At 36.2% G+C, this 7926-nt stretch overlaps 1 long non-coding RNA gene across 1 annotated transcript; it reads left to right on the top strand.

Annotated features, from left to right (window-relative positions):
- Positions 1–3174: 3174 nt before the first annotated feature.
- LOC116789411 lies at positions 3175–6226 on the top strand. Its single transcript, XR_004358021.1, has 3 exons — positions 3175–3372; positions 4293–4407; positions 6118–6226. It is a non-coding gene; the product is annotated as an uncharacterized LOC116789411 (long non-coding RNA).
- Positions 6227–7926: the final 1700 nt, after the last annotated feature.

Consider the following 7926-nt stretch of genomic DNA (forward strand, 5'->3'; position numbering starts at 1 on the left):
AACATGGAAAAGATTCTTAAATTAATAAGGGACTGTCTTGTACCCAGAACAATCTACTAATTGAAAGTAATAAAGTTTCAAAAATATAGAAATCTTTCCTTTTAACTGTCAGTTTTTCTCTTCAAATAGTTTCTGGATGAGGAGATTGTTCTGATTGAGCTTGGGGTGAATCAGAGCTCAGTCCTTTCTAAAGGCTGTTTCTGAGGGGTTTTTCTCTTTAGTTTTCCTGGTATAGGACTCTAAGGTTATTCTTATTTTTACTTAATTCTCAGGTCTTGTCTCGCACATAAAAGATTTTAGCAGTTGTTCAGAGAGAACTAGACTATAGATATATCATCGTTTTTAGTGGTGGACTTGACAGTGCTAGGTTAACAGTTGAACTCTATGGTCTGTGGGGATTTTTCCAAACTAAATTATAGAATGACTTGGTTTGGAAGAGACCCTAAAAATCATCTAGATCCCTAGCCACCTGAATGAGTCTGTAATTCACCAGGATTCCAGCAAGTCCTGCCAGCTTCTGCCATTCCCCCTTCAATTGCTCAGTAGAAGCAGTAGCAGAGTGTTAATAAAAAAATTTGTTCCTTCAGTCTTCCTTACTACAGAATTTTATTGGATGGACAAAATTCCTAGCCATGATAATTGGAACTGAAGAAGATTTCCTTGCTAAGAAAGTGGTGGTTAATAGCTTCCAGGTGCTATGGAGTTGCACTGAACCAAAATAGTCCTTGAAGAGTTTCATGTGTTTCATGCATTCTTCTCAGCCCAAAAAACAGAAGTGAAATAACTGGTCTTTCTCTTGATTATGACTATTTCTGAAAATTAAACTTTTCCTTTACCCCATAGTTCCTAACACAGTGCCTACTAACACATACTTGATAAAGCCTGGGATGATCCTAGTAACATATTTTTGGCAGTGGTATTCCCTGAAGATGTAAGTCTTTTTCTGCCCCGACCAGCTTATGGATGTAAGTAGCAACCATGCTACAAATTTCTTTTCAGCTGTCAGTGAGGGCTCCCCTAGGCACAAAAAAAAGGTGAGAGCAGGTAGCGAGGCATTTGGTAGAATGAAAGCACAAAACAACAGTTGTTTGCACTTGGTTATCAGTTTTCTAAAATGACATTTCTTATTGTACATGTAGATAATGGACATTCTAGAAGACTTTCTCTGCTGAAATATGTAACATAGGATGCTACGTGTTTGCCTGTAGAAAGTACATATTATGACTGGGAAAGGAAGTGACCATATTTCAAAGCTGTATTGTAATACATATGCACCAGGGAGCAGAGCTAATGTAGCGTGTGCAGTCTCAAGCCTTTCCACTTCCTGATTGTGAGCTCTTTCTAGCACAACCATAATGGCAAGTACCTCATCCCTTCCAGTTTCCAACTTACCCAAATAGGCTCAGACATCTTTCCTGTGGCTCTTTTGATGTTATCTCATATAAGGCAATCCCTACTTTTAGAACAAAGCAACTTTGAAATTAATGTTGCAGCAGAGCCAATTTCATTAAAGACATCAACAAACTTGACTTGGGGAATGAAATGTTAAATGACTAAGCCCCATTCTGAAAGTTTACAGCACAAGTTTTGACCACACCTTAACTGGAACAGTGACAAGGTGATTACATTCTGCCTTGGTGTCTTCCTCAGGATGGGAAATAGAACATAACAGATTTTTGTGAAGAAAGGTGCTGAATACCCTGGGTCATCACGTTAATATAATTCGGAAGATAGGGATGTGCAGACAACTGTCCCAAAGGAAAAAATTCTTTATGAATATTGTTTGCTTTGTTGTATGTGTTTAGTATGCAGAGGAAGAAACTAATTTTGTTCACCTACCAGCTAAAATACAAGAATACAAAGCTCTAGAGTGATATTTTTTAAAATATACTTCTGTTATTAGGTTACCAGATGAGCTTACAAAGAAATCATAGTTACCAGTGCTATAGAACTTTATTGATTACATATTAAAAAAAAAGGAACAAAGAAACCCAACAACTTTTACTTTTCTTGTTGTTATAACTGTTTTTGTGATTGCCTTACTTTGAAATATTATTAAAATTTGCATGATGACATGAACTCTCATTTCCAAAGGCTTCCAAAGGAAGCCCTGTAGCATAACAGAATTAATATCAAGTTAGTCAACCACAACGGATTCAAGGTGAGGTTTAAAGTGCTTCCAAATCCTCTATATAGCCCACGCAACTGTGTGTTTGGACCTGCAGGTATACATGCCCTTAAAGGGCACACTACGGCTGTTATGATGCTGGATATAGAAATACCTGATATTTAGGTGTCTCATTTGTGGCATGAAACCTCTACTTTGTCGTGCCTGACTGATATTTACTGATAGCATAAACCATAATATTTACTGATTTCTTTTATGCAAAGACACCTATAAGGGAACTATATAAATGAGTCAATAAGAAATCATGATTACAAGCAGTATTGAAGCACTGCATTAATTTTTCAGACCTTGAACATATACCTCTGTGTGATATTTATAACCTTAATTTTCTCTTGAATGTTTGATACTGGGAGCTGTTTCTTTACAAAAAAAGCAAAACACGATATTCCTTTGAAAGAAATTTCTGTCCACTGGTTTGAGGTGTTCAGCAGAAGGAGCATAAGTCTGACTGGCAGACACTTGAACCTATATCAGATTCAAACCCATGTCTTCTTTTTTTTGTTTAGTGAGAGGCCTCACTGTCATACTAGATCTAGGTTGTTCCTCCCCTTCTTTGCAGAAAAAAAAAAAAGTGTTAGCCTGAAGGGAAAAAGCAGGACTCCTGACTGGGGCATTCTGCTAGGAATGGGGAATCTGTGCTCTGCTTCTTGTTCCAAGGACTGCTTGTTTTACTTGTTAACTGCTTCATACAAAGTACATGAAATCTCATTCATACAGCAGCTTTCCAGTGGGCTATACGAATTCATGGTTGTCCAGTGCTCAGTAATAAGATGCTTCTGGGCATATTTAGAAGCAGAACAAGTGTGTAAATCCCCATAGTCCGGTGAGTGTTGTAAGGAGATACCCGAACTGCAGGCTAAAAAGATGAAACCACAATAGCTGTGGCTACTCTGGCTGTACTAATCATCTCATCTCAAGAAAGCTAATGTGGTTAGATTGCTTCTAGTATCTGAGATGCCCTGGGAACCTTATGGGCTATTGCTGGCTTAAGTGTAGGCTGTGTCAAAGTGTAGATACTTTGTGCTGTTTCAGTGTCTTGGAGCATTCAACATACCTGCATTTGGCCAAAAGATGTACTATGGGAAATCTCCATGTTTCTGAAGTGGCAGCTGGAGATCAGATACAATATTCTAGGATTCCTACAGAAATACGTGTAATGGGTTGCAACGGAATCCCATTCCTGGGTGAGCTTTGGACATCTATGGAATTAAGGAAGCATCTAGAGACTGGTACTGTTGGATTTCCAAACATGAATCTGTCCTGTCCCACACCAACCCATCAAGTATGTGTGCACAATTCCAATGAAATGGAAGGGAAAGGATAGGCTGGAATTACTGGCAGATGGTTGAGGTGTCCCCTGGGGAGGTAGGAGGTATGAATTTGAACCTTGTCAGACAGCAGAGGAAATTGATACCTTGCCACAATTTAATAACACACTTGAATGTCCACTCAAAAGCTCCTGTTGGGAGTCTCTGAGTTTCAGAGCAGATGCTCTCCATGGTACAACTTGCAGTTTTACTCCCTGATTGCCTAAATGGAATCCTTCTGGATTTACAGTAAACTTAAGGTTCTCTCCAATGGAACTCCGCTGAAGACCTTGTTCCAACCTGCAATCTGAATACAGACACACATGCATCTGGGTTCTAGTAGGAAAAGGAGAGCGTGGATGGACTGAAATGAGCTCAGTTGGTTACACTATGGTGCCAGTAACACCAAGGGCACAGGTTTGATCCCTATATGGGCCATTCACTTCAGAGTTGGACTCAATGATCCTTGTGGATCCCTTCCATCTCAGAATATTCTGTGATTCTGTGACTTGCAGTAGGTGAGCAGTTAAAACACTTGAATTATGATACCTGTGCAGTCCTGCTGTGTTTAACTCCAACATATTCTTGTCTATGAACATGCATACCTAGGTGATTTACAGACAGATCAGACTTTTTTTTTAAACATGGTTATACTCACATTACAATATCTTTGTGCACGGAGGTGCAGGTTCTCATCTTTCTTCAATACTTCAGTGTAACAAAATAATAGTGCAGTTTGAAGTTCTGTTCATAGAACAAAAAAAGTTATTTTCAACATGCTATGTGTTTTCCTCCAGACTACTCAGCTCTGCGCTCTTTGGACAGTCAAATCTTTGCTATGCGTATGGAAAGGACCTTACATGAGAAAGATTCCTGTGTTCCTGGTGTTTGGGTGTAATTTTGAAATAAAAAGTATTATTTTAGTTGCAGTTTTTCAGTGAGAATGGGAGGGAGTAATAAAGCTGCTTTGTAGATTTACGGTAAAATTAAAGATTTAATGGTAAGAAATGTAAATTTTCTTTTGTACTTTTGTACCGCAGTGACATATACAAATGTTTCTCAAGCTGAAATCATATGACATATGATTTCATTCTCAAGATGACTGCTTTTCTTGTTTTTTTTTTTTTTTTTTTTTTTTTTTGTTAAATCAAAGGTGGACATTGTGATGAAGTAAGCTTCAAATGTCTTTCTTGTGTTTTTAGCTCCATAGTACTGTATGAACAGCTCATTTGGGCAATAGCTATAAACACATAGTGGCAGACAAACTGTACAAATGAACTCAGAGCTATATATATATATATATGAGAAAAAGAGTGTTTTGCACAGGTTAAAATAGAAAAAGGAACATTTTCCTGTGATGTCAAAATACAGCTTGATTGAAGATATGCACAGGCGTACCAGCACACAAAATTATTGCCTGAGCTTATGAAAATGTAGCTCTTAATATCTGTTCTAACCTCCATTAGGAATATTATAGAGCTGTGGTCTGCATCTATATTGGTTATTTAACAGTGATAGTGCATATTGTAATTGATCTGGATAAAGATGTTAGCATAAAGTATGGCAGATGTGCTTAAACCTTATGTCCCTATGTAGTCATATTGGCCAATGATGGCTTAATTTTTCTTTGAGATAAAATGTGCAGCTCCCCTTTGTAACTTGCTATAACTTTTAAATGCAAAATTCCCGTGCATCTTTATTTAAAGTGACAGAGTTTTTATCAAATAGTACAGATAATTAAGTGCTGAAACTGAAAACCACGTCCAAGTGAAGAATTCTGCTGATTTTGTGTGTGTGATTGTTTACAGATTTCGTTCTCCATTTGCTCCCAAAGAATACACTTAAACACTCAATCAATGAATAACCTACAGCAGTTTGTTGTAGATTCAATAATGGGGAATGGTGCATTGTACCAGGATAGTCAGATATACCCATAGGGAGTGTCAGTGGTCAAAATGCTTCCATTGCCAGAAGGTAGTCTGAAAATGGTCTAGAAATTCAATACAGCATTGACCCTACATTGTATACATGATCTGCAGTCAGTTTCTCAATCTTACTTGAAGTCTAAAAAACAGCCATTTTAATTCTAGGATTAAAAATGAATGTATAAATATATATACTGAATTAAAACTATTTTTCTTTCTCTAAAGCTGTAAGTTTGAGGTGTTTGTGTTTGTTCCCCCCCCTCCATATATGACCTTGTTTTGTTTCAGCACAAACACATTTTATTACAGTGAAATTTCTGAAACTACAGTCTTGGAAAAATTATGCACACTCCCCCCTCTCCATTTTCAGATATCTCTAACTGATACCAAATGTTTTCAAAATGCATAATGATACCAAATTACAGAAAAATGTAGGTTGCTAGACTAACTGAAAAGCTTTAGCTCCTGATGATATGAGAAACTGTCTTGGGTAATCAAAATCACAATTCTGTCTTTTAATGTAGAAGTTTATTTAAATATTTCAAATTGAAACAAAAAATGTGAATGAAATTTTAAAAATATAAATGGAAGATTATGTTTCTTGTACAGAATTAAAAATCATTTTTATTGTATAAAAGAAAGCTAAACTTGTTCCCACCTATACAAATTTTTATTCTATACTTTTTTTTTTTTCAAGTGAGAGTAATAATTTTCTTAGTAATCCTACCTGGGAACCTGCATCGACCTGGGACCCTATGTCCAAATGGATCCTATGCTGCAACTTCTTGGATGGAACAAAAACTTCCTGCTAATTGACACGTCACCTTCCTCCAGTCTACTGACCATTTGAGGTAAGTCAGACACTTTTGTTGTGCAGTGTGTTTCTTGTTTTCTAAATTGCCAGTGAAAGTCTTGCTAAACTAAAGCAAATGTGTGTTGCCTTACCCTGTGCTTCAGACTGATGCATACTAAAGTGAGCATTGCTACTAAATACTCAGAAAAAGTCATTGCACTTAGTACCTTGAGTTATGCATATGACCATAAAAGTGAGATTACACCACTTGTGATTTTTAATGTACAGTGTCACAGGCTGGCTTTCAGAATTGAATGCACAGCTCAAGCACTCGCTTCCCAAATGGAAGTCTAATTGTTCTATTAAAATATCAGTCCTCAAGTTTATGGTTTAATTCAAATTTTTAAGAAGACCTTCCTCCCTTGAGGTTGTTTGTTTGGAGAAATATTTATCTTATTCAAGAGATGCAAATGTTTCATAAAACCTTTCTGAAGCTTTTTCTGAAGCCTAAAAGTGTTTTGTTTTGCCAGCTGTCTTTGAAAGTTCAGTGCATAAAATGTTAGAAGACTGACTTTTTTCTATCTTGTATATCTTTGAAAAATTGGTTTATGGCGAGTCATACATCATGTATCTAAGACATATGGGAATAGTTAAAGATTAAGGTAAATAGACAAATTGAACTGCTTTAAATCATTTTTCCCTGTTTCACTTTTATGAAAGAGTTTATGAACAAAAGTTGACATTAAGCAATCACAATAGGCTATTCTATATATTTTAGACAGTGGTAAAGACTTTAGTGTCAGAAAGTGTTGCATCACTGATGCTTGTATCAATTTGATTGGTGTCCAAGTTTTAAAAATGTTACTTTGTCAAGTCATAACCTTTTCTGAGTCTTTCATTTGTCATTGTTTTGATGATTATATCTTAAGAAAAAAAAAAGAAAAATGTTCTGTGCATCAGGAATCATATCATAGTTCATAAGGCTTATCAATTTTTTGGATAAAATTAGTGTTTGTCCTCTTATGTAATATGATTACTTAGATGTTTTGGTGTAAAGGTTTCATTTTAAATACAAAGATTAGCAATGTCACTTAAGAAAAGTTTGTTAGAAATGCATTTTAATAAAATATCAGAACACGGTTTGGCTTGCAAAGTCATAAATAAGAAGACTTATTCCCACATAGCCACCATACTCTGTCTGTTATTGACAATAGTATTGGCATGAGCTGGGGGCTTCCAGACCAAAGGAAAAAGTGTCAGCTCACAAAGCAAGGTAATTCAGAGTATGAACTTGATATAAGCAGATGAGTATTTTTGTTCTTATCTTGAATGGTTGAAACAAATGTGGCAATTCTGTAGACATCAAATAGCTAAGAGAAAATTATTCTCTTTTGCCTATTTGCTAAGTCTTTGGCAGGAACTTCAGAAATGTGAAACAATAGGGGTGTGCACTAACAACGCTATTCATGATTTAAAGTGTTGTTTCCTTTATTTTTTGGTTTTAGAGCAATTACTTGTGTTGTCATTCTGAAGGGCTGGGAGCTGGGGTGGGTGTTAAAGATGTTGCTAAGATGAATTGACCATATCTAAATATTTCTGTATACTTATAGGAAACTTCAGGGGGAAAACAACCAAGCTACCAGTATTTTATTTTATTCAGATACTTGGGAGACAGCTTAGCCAAGTGATCTTAAATTAAACACAATTTCTTCT

This window comes from Chiroxiphia lanceolata, chromosome 7 (assembly GCF_009829145.1).
Source record: "Chiroxiphia lanceolata isolate bChiLan1 chromosome 7, bChiLan1.pri, whole genome shotgun sequence".
Lineage (NCBI taxonomy): Eukaryota > Metazoa > Chordata > Aves > Passeriformes > Pipridae > Chiroxiphia > Chiroxiphia lanceolata.